The 12,884-nt window shown below is 34.0% G+C and overlaps 3 non-coding genes across 3 annotated transcripts; 1 reads left to right on the top strand and 2 right to left on the bottom strand.

Annotated features, from left to right (window-relative positions):
* Positions 1–2,973: 2,973 nt before the first annotated feature.
* On the bottom strand, positions 2,974–3,047 carry TRNAI-GAU (transfer RNA isoleucine (anticodon GAU)). The gene has a single exon. It is a non-coding gene; the product is annotated as a tRNA-Ile (tRNA).
* Positions 3,048–3,091: 44 nt separating this feature from the next.
* Positions 3,092–3,165, bottom strand: TRNAI-GAU (transfer RNA isoleucine (anticodon GAU)). The gene has a single exon. It is a non-coding gene; the product is annotated as a tRNA-Ile (tRNA).
* Positions 3,166–10,097: 6,932 nt separating this feature from the next.
* On the top strand, positions 10,098–10,171 carry TRNAD-GUC (transfer RNA aspartic acid (anticodon GUC)). Its single transcript has one exon. It is a non-coding gene; the product is annotated as a tRNA-Asp (tRNA).
* Positions 10,172–12,884: the final 2,713 nt, after the last annotated feature.

Below are 12,884 nucleotides of genomic sequence, written 5' to 3' on the forward strand. Positions count from 1 at the left end.
AGTGTAGCCCAATCTGTTGTTGGAGTAGATACAATACTTTTCCCTAAGAATATGCACAGAACGGTAAAACAGATACTTAAAATACCAAAACCCCGTTTTATCATAATGGTGAAAGAATTCTTTCTGCTGTAATGGTAAAATTGAAAGAGTACATAAAAACTTATGAGAGGAACCAAATAAACAAGTACAGCAGAAATCTTACTTATACCATAGGGACTGTATACTACACTCATTATTAAAAAATAAATAAACGAAATAATAAAGATTCTATTAGGGATAGATGCCACATTACGGTACTGACCCGATTTGATAAAATACACCCACAAAACCATAAAAAAATAGGTTATTGGTAAGAAAAATAGCATTTTTAACCATCTTATAAATTCAAAATGTTGAAACCATAAAGTGATTTTTATTTGAGAAAAAAAATTTACTCCTTGAATTCCAGAATTTTTTGTCAAAAAAATCTGCCAACTAACCAGTATTATTGCAAAAAACAGTGCAATGTTTAAAAATTGAACTGTTTTTTGCATGTTCTGTTTTTTGTTGTTTGTAAATCTAAAAAATAAAGGGGCTACCAAAAAGAAAAACAAAGTCTGTTCCTTCCACAAAAAAGATAAACCCAAAAAATACCCCCCTATGAGTAATAATTTCAAATTTTTTCTTTCCTGTAGTTCGGATTTTAAAATTAAATAATACCCTATTCCAAAAAAACAAAGAGAGCCTAAATAACTTGTAGGAATTTTCCACAAAGAAGATAGGATCCACAACCAGATAATAATAAACGAACTTAACCCAAATATCAAAAATTGATCCACGGGAAAATACCGAGTTATCAGCGGATAAATTTTGAAAAGTAGAAAACCTAGAACAAAAAACCAAAATAATGAAAATATAGCTCTACTTTTTTGCGTATGTGGAATATGGAGTACATCACAAAATAAGCCAAAACTCCAAACATATAAAAGATTAGGAGTAATCTGAGTTTGTTTTTGCTTTTCCTGTTTTTGAGAATAAGCCGAATATGTCAAATAGGTTTGTTTTGAATAGATAAAAGAAGAAGAAAGTATCAGTGAATTTTCTTCTGCATTGGAGATATACATTCTCATCTGTAAAACAACAAAAAGTAATAGCAGTAAAAAACCAACAGTTAAGAATATTCTCTTCATACACTAAAAATCTTTTTCATGGTCATTTAATGGGCTATCCCTATGAGTTCAGAAATATGAGCTACCCCTTGTTTCACTAGATATTTTTGTAGTTGTTCTATAATCTCAACAGCACAATAAGGGTTTTTAAAAAAACCAGAGGCAATACCCACCATATTGGCACCTGCCATAAAAAATTCCAAAGCATCTTCCATAGAATCAATACCACCTACTCCAATAATAGGAAGATCCGTATATTTTCGAGCTGTATACACTATGGCTAAGGCAATACTCATTAGACTGGATCCTCCTAGTCCTCCTATTTGATTTCCTAAAATTGGTTTTTTAGTTTTTTTTGTGTCAATTCTCATAGCAGGTACGTTATTGATGAGAGTAAATCCAGAAATTCCGGCGTTTTCACTTTCTTTTATGACCCATTCTAAATCTACATTAAAAGGTCTGAGCTTGAGAAAAATTGGTTTTAGAGTTTGTTCTCGTACCGATTTGACGATCTGCACAATAGTGTGATTAGAAAAGTGAGCAGCTGGAGTATTTAAACAAGAAGCATTAATTTCTAATGCGGCAATACTGTCTAACTTGTCTAGAGTTTCTGCGAGTCTTTGGTACTCGTTTGTGTCCTGTCCTCCAATACTTGCAATCAAGGGAATTTGAAAGTTCTTTTCTAAGCTAATTTTCAGCGTTTTTGTAATATATTCTAGTCCAGGATTCTCCCAGCCTGTAGAATGAATGACTCCTGATTTTACCTCAGCAATACGGCTGGCTTTTAATGGGAGTGTTGGCTCCACCGTAATAGTTTGTAATGTGATAGCCCCTAGTAAATTGGGGTCAAAAATACTTTTATACTCCATTCCAAAACCAAAACAACCACTAGCAGCAACAACAGGATTAGAGAACTGAATTCCTGCAATATTTTGACTGAGCATATTATAGTTCCTCCAGTATTAAGTTTTGTGCGTCAAATACAGGACCAAAACCACAAACCTTTTGTGGTCCCATAGTGGTTACAATAGTACATGCTTGACAAGCCCTTAATGCACAGCCCATTCTAGCTTCTAAAGAAACTTGTGTCGGAATATCTATTTTTTGTGCCATATTCACAATTGCTTTTAGAACAACAGGCGGTCCACAGCAATAAATCATAGTAAAGGGTTCAATTTGTTTGATTATTTGTTCTGCTAATTGTATTGCATTTCCTTTTGTTCCTATAGCTCCAGTATCACAAGCATAATAGACATGGTCTAGTTTTCCAAAATATTTTGTATATTTTAAGGCAGCGGCATCTCTGCCAGAGAATAAACAATGAACTTCATTTTTCTCTTTAATAATATCATAAAGGTATTTTAGAGGCGAAATTCCCACTCCAGCCCCAATGAGAAGTACTTTTTGGTTTTCTATATTGGTTTTAAAGCCTCTTCCTTGTGGAGCAATAATATGAATGGAATCTCCAGCCTGAAGATGGGTTATGTATTCGGTTCCTCGTCCTAAAACTTGGTAATATAGTAGAATATTGCCTTTTTCTTTATCTACCCCGAAAATACTGATAGGTCTTTTTAAATAAAAAGAAGAATTATTTTGATTTACTGGGTGCGGCGTGACCATAACAAACTGTCCTGGTTTACTCTGTAGAGCCACTTCTGGATGATGAAGTGTCAAAAGATAATAAGGCTTTTCAACCTCAATATGAGAATCTACTAAAGCGGTAGTGTACATATTTCCCCCCTATGCATACAATAATACTATGAGAAAAAAAGAAAACAAACTCATTTTGACAAAAAAAATTGGAGACAAATAAAAAAGAAGAAAATGGGTCTAGTTTGACTTGAACAAACGACCTCACCCTTATCAGGGGTGCGCTCTAACCACCTGAGCTATAGACCCAAAACTACTCTAACAACAAGAGATGAATAAAAAAAAGAAGAAAATGGGTCTAGTTTGACTTGAACAAACGACCTCACCCTTATCAGGGGTGCGCTCTAACCACCTGAGCTATAGACCCAACCTACCCAACAAATTTACTGTATTTGGAGCTAAAAGGCAAATCTAATCTATAAGATTTCTCCGTATTCCGCCAGTTTATTGTAGAGTGTTTTTCTTTCAATACCTAGTCTTTCTGCCGTTTTTGACTTATTTCCCTGTTCTCTTTTTAAGGTCTCCAGTATATAAATTTTCTCAACCTCTTTTAAGCTCAGATTTTTAGCTAAAACAATTTCTGCATAATTTTCTGATGCTTTTAGGTATGGGGGTAAATCTTCTAGGGTAATGAGTTCATGAGTTGACAAAATAACCATACCTTCCAAAATATTTTTTAATTCTCTAATGTTACCTGGCCAGTAATACTGTTGAAAGGTTTTTAGAACTTCAGGCTGAATATTTTTAAGAGGCTTAGAATGAACTGAACAAATTTCTTTAAGAAAATGCTCCACTAGTAGTGGGATATCTTCTTTTCTTTCTCGTAAAGGAGGCATTTTTATATTCACTACATTCAGACGGTAATATAAATCTTCTCTGAACTCCCCCTTTTTTACCATAGATAGAAGATTACGGTGAGTAGCGGCAATAATTCTTACATCAATAGACATAGGCACCCCTCCCCCTACTCTTTCTATGACCTGTTCTTGGAGCACTCTAAGTAATTTTACTTGAGTAGCAGGAGAAATTTCTCCTATCTCATCCAAAAATATGGAACTTCCATTGGCAATTTCAAACCTTCCTTTTTTGGTTTGTAAAGCACCTGTAAAAGCTCCTTTCTCATAGCCAAAGAGTTCTGTTTCTAGGAGATTTTCATTAAATGCGGCGGGGTGAACCGTAATTAAGGGTTCATTTCTTCTATCAGAAAGTTCATGAATAGATCTTGCAACCAATTCTTTACCAGTTCCACTTTCTCCTTCTATGAGTACCGTGGCTTTAGTTTGTGCTACTTGACCTATAATTTTTATAATATTCATCATAACACTTGATTTTCCAACTAGTAGCCCTAAACTATTAGATGGAGAAATCCGCTCTTTTAAACCTCTGTTTTCTTTTTGTAAAAAAGCTTCTCTTAAGGCGTGCTGAATGGTAATTAATATTCTTTCTGGATCTAGTGGCTTAATAAAAAAATCAAATGCTCCTTGCTTAATACTTTCCACAGCATTTGTGATAGTCCCATGACCTGTGAGCATAATAATTTTTAGGTAACTTTTTATTTGAATAATTTTGGACAAAAACTCGTTTCCGTCCATAACTGGCATTCGCAGATCACATATAATAACATCGTAGTCTTGTTTCAACAACAATTCAAAACCTACTTTTCCATTTTCTGCCGTGTCCACTTCATGTTCTTCTAAAGACAAAATTTTTTTCAATCCGTCTCTAATATTAGGTTCATCGTCAATAATAAGAATTTTTCCTTGAAGTTTTTTCATTTTTGGTGTTTCCTTCTAAAAAAAGAAAGCGTATTGAACCCGTAGTTTCTTTCATCATAACAATCTAGTATTTGTGTGTCAAAATGGATCTGTCTTGGATGTTGTATAATGGCCATTCCGTCGGATTTTAGTATGGGACTTTGCTCAAGGACTCTTAAGAGTTGATACCAGTGAATAGTATCATAAGGAGGAGAAAAAAATAAAATATCCCAGTCTTCTTGGGTGTGATTTAAAAAATGCAGAACATCCCAATTTCTAATTTGTACAGAATTTTCTACCCCTAAATGAGCCGCATTTTTATATAAATATTCTACGGCTTTTTTATTGAGTTCTACAAACCCCACTTTATTTGCCCCTAAACTGATGGCTTCAAATCCAACAGCTCCTGTTCCTGCAAAACAATCAACAAAATTTTTGCCTACTAGTTGGGGTTTAATAATATTGAACAGAGCTGTTTTAACCTTACTTGTGGTTGGTCTTAATCCTGCTTTTTGCCCTAGCAGTTTTCTACCTTTGAGTGTTCCTGATTCGATATGCATAATTTGTCCGCCTAAAATTGTAAGTGAATGAGTGGAATATATTGGTGTAAAATACCAAAAATCATTAGAGAATAGAGATAACATAAAAAAAGTAAAAAACAACTGGCCAAAATATATGTGAATATAAAAGACCGTTCCCGAATAAAAGTAAAAAGAGCTTTATAAGTAATACCAGTTAAAATAGAAATACCAACAAACCCTAAAACAAAAAATAAAAGTTCTTTATGGGCAGGTAAAATATGAGCTCGGTAGTAATCGGGGAAGTTTTTAACATAAGATTTTTTAAACCATTGAAAGTACAAAGGATGTGTAATAAATTGAGTTGTATCGTTCAATTTTTCTTGAACAGAAGGCACATGTTTGACAATACTACTAGAATTGTTTAGATAGACAATGTCGTTAGGTAAAATCTTTATCAAAGAGTAAAAGTGAGAAGCAATTTTTACGTTGATTCCCCAAAGAATATCTGTTTGCGGATCCTTCATAAAAAATTGAACTTGAATAGGAAGTTTTTTATCTTTTACGGACACCTTAGGATACCCCTGTAAAGTGTTAAATTCACTTGGAATAAAATAAAAATCAAAGAGAGTAATTTTTGGTTTTTTATCCAGCCCTTCTAATAATTTTGGAGTATACTTCAATGTCCCTGGTATTAGTGCTAGTGTTTTTTCTGTATATTTGGGAGCAAATGAAATAAAATCCAAATGTTTTTTCATAATTTCTTCTTCCAATAAAGACAAGTCCGCTTTTATTTTGCCCAAATGAAGTACAATAGCCCTCAGTTCATCTGTTTCGGAGGAAGATTTTAACAAGGTAAGACGAGAATAAAAATCTTCATATTTTTCACTGTAAAACAAGTTCATCAAATTTTTTACCTGAGGATAACGATGTATAACTAGATTGACAAGATCGTTAAAGCCCCTTTCTTTTTGATTGACCCATTGCCTTAATAATTTTTTATAACTGGTATCAATGAGTTGAGATACAGAATTTTTGGCTTTATCAAACTGCAGTAGAGAAACATAAGTCATTGTTCTCACAAATGGAGTTCTGTCTTGCGAAGGGGGAGAAAGTTTTTGGATAGCGGACAAAAATATTTTTTGATGAGTTGGGGATAAAGGCTCCGTAGCAGGTGGTTTAATATTGTATATGGAAAGCACAATATAAAGGACAAAACCTAAGCCGTTAAAAAAAAGCAAAAATCTAAAAGGATTAACTCTGGATGAAGTATTAAAAAATACAGAAGCCAAAGTTGCAAAACAGTAAGAAACTAAAAATGCTTCTGCAAAAGAAAAACTCAAAAAAAAACGAAAACAGCTAAAAACACAAGCCTGTAAGAGTAGAAGCAAAAAGTTGTTTTTCATTACTAGACTCTAAACCGATTTAATTTTATGTAACTCAAAAGAAATATCATAGCAAAAAGAGATATATTCACAATCTGGTATTTAACCGCATTGTGTAAAAAAAATTGATAGTTGACATGAAACAAAGCTGGAAGAAGTAAAAAAGCAAAAAAAGCATAAGTACAGGCTATCAAAGGGATCTTAGAAGACAAAAGATACACGGTATAAATTAACACTAACAACACCATAAAAAACATAGCGTACAAGTTGTATTGTACCATACCTAAACTGGCTTTATAGATCCCCATAAAATAACTTTTGTACCAATGAATAGGATCTTTTGTAAAAGAAGCCCGTGTAGGTTTGAGTATGAGTTTTTTAATTTCGGCGGCGTGTTTAGGCTTGAGCTTGGCATTGGCTCTATTTTCTTTGCGTTTTTTTTCTAAACGAACCAATACCGACTGTTTTTTTGAAATTTTTGACTTTACTGTATTGGGATGTGATTTGGAAAGTTCTTTACTGTGGATGAACGAAACACCAAAGAGAAAAATATAGCTACACACTAAAACGGCAAGAGGTACAAAAAATAACCTTCCGAGACTGGAAATATAGGAGGAATACGGAAAAAATAATACGGCAAAGACGAGTAAGTTGAACAGAAAAAAAGAAAGAGAAAAATTTTTAATTAAAAAAATATTCCCCAAAGCCACAATAAACATAAATAAATAGCGCATTACTCCTCCAACCCCACCGTATTATAAGATACTCATAACTTATTTTTTTTCAAAACAAGAAGAAAAAATCCTCAAACTTTTTACTTAAATAAAACAATCACGCAGAAAAAAAGAATTTGTTTTTCTGTGTTTTTCTAGTAGATTTTATGTAGTGTCAATTTCATTTTTACAAAGGAAGGGAGAGGTTTATGAAACAAAATATTCATCCAAAATACTATAATGCCAAAGTTGCTTGTGTTACCTGTAATACAACTTATGATGTAGGCTCTACTGTGGAATCTATGACCACTGAGGTTTGTGGAAACTGCCACCCCTTTTACACTGGAAAATACAGACTGGTAGATACCACTGGACGAGTGGAAAAATTCAACAGAAAATATGCAAAATTTTTAACCCCTGCTTCTTCTAAAGCAGAAGAAACTGCCCCTGCCAAAGATTAAAGAGCTTTGGGTTTAAAATGATTATTGCTCTAGCAAACCAAAAAGGAGGAGTAGGAAAAACTACTTCTGCGGTTAATTTGTCTTCTGCTGTGGCTAAGGCTGGAAAAAAGGTTCTCTTGGTGGATATGGATGCACAAGGGAACGCTTGTAGCGGACTTGGGCTGAACAAAGAAGACGATGTGAAAGGAATTTACGAGGTTTTAATAGAAAACTACCCTCTTAAAAATACCATTGTTCGTACAGAATTTGGTGTGGATGTGGTTCCTGTAAATACCCATTTGGCTGGAGCAAATGTTTTACTCTTACAAGAGGGCGAAAATCGCGATAAAAAACTCAAAAATGCACTGGCTACTGTCCGAGATAACTACGACTTTATTTTTATTGACAGCCCTCCATCTTTGGATATTATGACTTTAAATTCTCTGGTGGCGGCGGATTCTGTGTTAATTCCGCTTCAATGTGAATACTATGCTTTGGAAGGTTTGGCACAACTCTTAAAAACCATCAGCTTGGTTCAAAAAAGCCTGAACCCCAACTTAAAAATTGAGGGCGTCTTGTTAACAATGTACGACAACCGCACAAACCTTTCTCATTTGGTTATGGAAGAAGCCAAAAGCTACTTTAACGAAAAAGTATACGACACGATCATTCCTCGTAATGTTAAACTCAGCGAGGCACCTAGCCACGGGCAACCCATAGATTTTTACGATATGCAATCCATTGGGGCAAAAACTTACCAAAAACTAGCTCAGGAACTCTTGACGAGACACCCGTAAGCTTCACTTTAAATTCTGCTCTTATCTAAGAGACAACCCCCAAAAAAGGGGATTATCATCTTTTATACAATTAAAACCTTCTCAAGATCAAGACTAATAGGTATTTCCAGCAGGTCTATAAGTGTTTAAAGGTTGAATTTTTTTATATTCTTTTTCTAAAGTAGATTTATGAAGTATAAAACAACTTCCTGATTCAGGGCAACGAACAGCTGCTCCAATAGACAAACCTTCTTTATTGTTAATCCAGTCGGCTTTTTTCACCTGTTCTAATTCTATTTCAGTATGAATTACTTGCATTTTTAGCGGTTCAAATGTTACCAAAATATCTGGTACAAAATAAACACCCCCAAAAATAACTTTTTTATCCTTTTGAGGAGCTATGCTGTTCATATGGTATTCCGTAGATTTAACTTCGTCGGCTGGAACAACAAAAAGACCCGTTGTACCAAAATCAATAACCCCACCTATTTCTGCCTTTTGAGCATCTAATATACCAGAGCTTTTAATTTTTTCTACTTGGTCAGATGTTTTAATATCCATAGCATAAATAGGATTTGCAAAACCGACACTATTGGGTACAAACTGGAACGGTGGTACTCCGTTATCCTTAAGGGAGGAAATAGTCATCAAACTGGGGATAAGAGTTACCACAATCCCTACAACAAAAGCCGAAAATATACTCAAAAAGTACTTATTTTTCATATTATTTTTTTTTTCTACTCCACTTTATTCAAGTCAGATAATTCTTTAACAACAAAAGCTGTTTTTATTTTTTCTTTAGGTATTGCGTAATATCCATCTTGAGATTTTGCAATTGCTGCCCCTAGTTCTAAAGAATTGTCATTTTTTAAAAATGGAGAATGTTTTGCTATTTCCAATCTTCGGGTAGAAGTAATTAATTCCACTCTTCTTGGATCTCTGAATCTCAGCATATTAGGTGTAAAAGTATAATCTCCAGATATAACATTAGTTTTGTGTGGTGTAATATTCTCAAATCTTACTCCTTGATTACCTAAAATAACAATTAACCCCTCTGACGGATTAACAGATATATAACTCCCTAGCTTTAGGTCTTTTTTATTCAGTATATCTGCTGTTTGTGCAACTTTTAGCCTTTCAGGAGTAGTAATTTTTTCCAACTCTGTTGGCTTTTTATCTTGGGCAATAACATTTGGAGTAAACCTCCACTCAGGTACTCCATTATTTTTGATTGCATTTGTATAAATGAGTGTTGGAATAAGAGTTATTACTACTCCCAGCAAAAAAATAAGAATATTAGTACGCAGTTTTTTTGTACTAAAAATATCGGACATTTTAGCATAAAGACTATTAATCATCTTTGCCCGATTATGTTCTTCTAAACCTTTTTGGGCATCTACCTGGAAGGTAGTTTCTACAATTTTATCAAATTGTTTTTTTAAAGTTTCTTTGTCCATATCACTTTGCAAATCTGTTAAAAATTTGGCAAAATGTCTGTCTCTTTCTTGAATAAGCTCTTCTCTAGTCATAATTTTTCTCCTCTAAACTACAAGATTTAAAAAACATATCTATTTTATAAATACAAGTCAAATTTTTTTTATAAAAAATTTATAGCTCTTTACAGATGGAAGAAAAACTTATTTAACAATAAAATTTTTTTAGAAAAACTTGTCTTAAACGCTTTTTGTTGTTATCTTTTATAGGTAATCCTTTGGGGGTGTAGCTCAGTTGGTTAGAGCGTCTGCCTGTCACGCAGAAGGCCGCGGATTCAAGTCCCGTCACTCCCGCCAAACTTCCTACTTATTTTATATGCAGTCTACAAACTACTGGTTTTTGTTCCTAAAGTGTAGCCCCAAAACATTTGTATCAAATTGTTGGAGTATGTTATCTAAAAGCGTAAGCAATCCTGTAACTTACATAAAACCAAAAAGCAAATACTTCTCTGACAATTTCTTTACTGTAAAATGGGATGCTTTTAGGAGTAAAAAAGAAAGAAGCGTTAGGAATACGCATCATAAACACCAAAAAGCGTATCCGCAACATATGATAAGGGCTACTAATAAATACAAAAGAGGCATTAGGGTGGAGTTTACCCAAATATTGGGCGTATTCAATAGTGAGATAACTTCGATCCCCTCTTTCATCCAGAATAATATGATTTTTTTTGACCCCATGCTGCATAGCGTATTTTCTCATAGCTCTAGGTTCACCAGGCGACATCTGATGGTAAGCAGCTCCAGAAAGAACCAGTTTTTTCACTTTTTTCTGTTTATAAAGCAGTATAGCATCGTCCATTCTATCTTTAAGCACCCCAGAAAGCTTGCCTTGGCTCCTAATAGCCGCCCCAAAAACAATGGCGTAATCTTTAGGAGATTGGCTACTCAGCTGGTCAGGCTGATTGTACCAATAAATATTGATAATAGGAATAGCAAAAAAAATAATTACCAGAAATACCATAATTTGTAGGAGTATTTTGTGTTTTCTTCTCATTTATATTATCTTCTCTTGTTTTACTCTGAAAGTATGGATAAATTTAACTCTAATGAACGAGAAATCCAATGCATATAAACCACTTTCAAGTAGAAAATTTTAAAATCCTAACTTCTGTTCGTGCTTCTTTTCATCCTAAAAGAAACTTCATACTCGGTCATAACGGCTTTGGCAAAACCACCCTGTTAGAGGCAATTTACACCCTGTTCACCTCGTATTCATTTTCTCGCCAGTCCGACAAAGAACTCCTAAGTCAAGAGAGCGATTATTATAACCTCAATGGCTCCGTACAAAAAGACAAAGTAGAGTACGATTTATTTGTGAGATACGAAAAAAAAATCAATAAAAAACGCTATTTGTTAGATGGAAAAAAAATTCCTCAATATAAAATCTTGCTGGAAAACTTCCCCATCGCTTTTTTTACCCCTTTCGATATTCAAAATATCTTAGGCGAACCACAGTATCGGCGTCTTTTTTTTGATAGAATGATCAGTTATTTAAATCCAAATTATTACCAATGGCTCAAAGAGTATCAAAAAATCCTCAAAGAAAAAAATCATTTACTCAAACAACAAGACTACCAGTTGCTAGACCTGTGGAACGATAGATTGTTAGGATTAGCCCATAAAATCATTCAAGAAAGGCTCAAGTATATTCAGCATTTTAACAATATTCATCAGCAAAAATACTTTGTTCAGCCAGAATTTTTGTCCTCCATCGTTTGGAAATACAAAGGAGCTTGTACCTTAGAAGATTTAAATTTATTAATGCAATCAAAACTTATGGATGAAAAAAGGCGTCAAATTTCGCTCTGGGGACCCCATAGAGACGACTTTTTAATACTGGATAGCATAACGGGCAAACAGGTCAGACAACGCTTCTCTCTGGGGCAAATTAAGTGGATGTCGTTTTATCTCAAACTTTTAGAAATCTACTTAATGAACCAAGAACTAGCAACTCTACCCCCATTTTTAGTGGATGATGCTTTTTCAGAGCTAGATAGCACCAATCAAGCAATTTTACTGGGGGTGCTTCAAGATCTTCCCAATCAAATATTTTCCACTTCTAGCCAAGATAATTTGGAATTTTTTAAAAAAGATGAAGAACAAGTCTTTTTCTTTAAAGAAAAAGGTCGACTTGTATCTAAAATAGAGTAAAAAATATTAAATTTTTTCCACTATATTTACGATACTAACAAAGAGTATATTTTAATCACCTTGGAGGGACTATGGCAAAAGTGGCAGAACCAGGTCAAAAACGCATCAAAAAACGGAAAATTCGTTCTATGAAGTTCTTCATCTTGGTAGCAGGGCTTATAGCAACTGCATTACTAGGATTAGGACTAGGAACATTATCCTTTTTTACATCCAAAACTCAAGAACAAAAACAATTATTTGACAGTTATAGTAAAAGATTACAACTTTATACAGATTCCCTTTACGCAAGATATAAAGAAATAAGTGCAAACTTAGAAATAGAATTTCAACAAAATAGTACCCATTTCTCTACTTTGCTCCCCAGAATATCCTACCGTTCCAGAAATGATGGTTTTGGTAGATTGGAAGATTTTGTTATGGACGACACTGCCAGTCTCCAAAAAAAATATACCGTAGACTTTTTTGCCGTATTAAACAGCAATATCGCTGTTTTTCAAAGAGGTTCTTCCAAAATAACAAGACAAAATGTAGAACTAATAGCCAATGATCCTAATGCCCTAAGTGGAAATACTTCTGGTTTTTTTAAAACTCACGACAACGAAGGAAAATTGATACAGGTAGGTTATGTAAAAACAGAACGATGGACTTATTTTGTACTCCTCAGATTTAAAACTGGTGCTAATACAGGAGTTAACGAATCAGCAGCCCTCTTTAATATAGAAAACAATCCTGATAACTATTTATTTGTTGTAGCAGCACAAGACTCACCAGTATCTCTGGACGATTTTAGAGATAGTAATTCCGCTATAAAAAGACAAACTTTACTTTTAGACCCCACAGATACAGGAAAACA

The sequence above is a fragment of the Periplaneta americana genome, unplaced genomic scaffold (assembly GCF_040183065.1).
Source record: "Periplaneta americana isolate PAMFEO1 unplaced genomic scaffold, P.americana_PAMFEO1_priV1 scaffold_85, whole genome shotgun sequence".
Lineage (NCBI taxonomy): Eukaryota > Metazoa > Arthropoda > Insecta > Blattodea > Blattidae > Periplaneta > Periplaneta americana.